This window comes from Lottia gigantea, assembly GCF_000327385.1.
Source record: "Lottia gigantea unplaced genomic scaffold LOTGIsca_36, whole genome shotgun sequence".
In the NCBI taxonomy this organism is placed as follows: Eukaryota; Metazoa; Mollusca; class Gastropoda; family Lottiidae; genus Lottia; species Lottia gigantea.
The window spans coordinates 173,514-174,557 of NW_008709220.1; positions in this window are offsets into that span (position 1 = coordinate 173,514).

Consider the following 1,044-nt stretch of genomic DNA (forward strand, 5'->3'; position numbering starts at 1 on the left):
TTTGGAAGGATCAATTGTCAAAGGTTGATTGGGATAATTATCGTTGTTCAATCTGACTTGAACTTTGCGAATGATGGGATCTTGAGTATGGTTCAATGCCACTCTGAAAATGTTGTTGTTGTTTGTCTGAGAGTCTGGCAAGTTTTTGAAACCGACCATTAGATATCTCGCTGGTTTGACGGTGTTGGTAATTGGCCACGTGGTGGATTCTCCCGTTAAAGTCATGCTACCTACCGTGTTACGACGAAGAAAAGCAATTTCGATGTCTTTGGTTAAAGAGTTGAATATTCTCGTTTCCACTTCTACGGAAGGAGTGATTACCGGTATGTAAAGTTGGATATTCGTTATTTCCAATTTAGCGTCAGAGTTGTTTTCACCAAAGAATATCTTGTTGTCGTTGATTTCTCTTTGCAAATGAATTTTATACGGTAAACCTATGGAAACCTTACTGTGTTCCAAGGGACCAAATAAAGGATACAACTTCCAATTTACGTAATTACCCCATCTGTTGTTCTCGACGACGTTGTTGTATTGAAGCGCTCGTTTTTCAAATCCGTGATTTACTCCGCGAGTCACTCTTTCCAGTGTATTTATAGCAACTACCCTTATCCTAGCAAGGTCTGCGTCATTTGCTACAGTTCTGACCGGTTCTTTTAAAACTTCTCCGTCACCGACATCGGGAATCCATCCCGAAACTGAATCGTAGTTTTTGGGATAGAGAACCGTTTTCAACATTGTGTCAAACTCGCCGGGGTGTTTTATGGTCTTTATCGGATTTGAACCAGCTTCCAAAACCATTTCGCTGAATAATGACGGAAAGAAGTTGTTTTCTAAAGTCGTGTTGGTTTGTGGAATTCGATTCTGAGCGGCGTCTTTGATTTTGAAATCGCATCGGAAATGGGCATCGGAAAGCAGTAACCAATTGGACAACGAATTACTTTCAAAGGTAACTCTTCCTCCGTCGTTTATTTGGGTCTTTGTCCCTACCGATGGTGAGATGATTACGTAATCCTCTTTCTTCTTGTTGAACGAATATTGAATCGG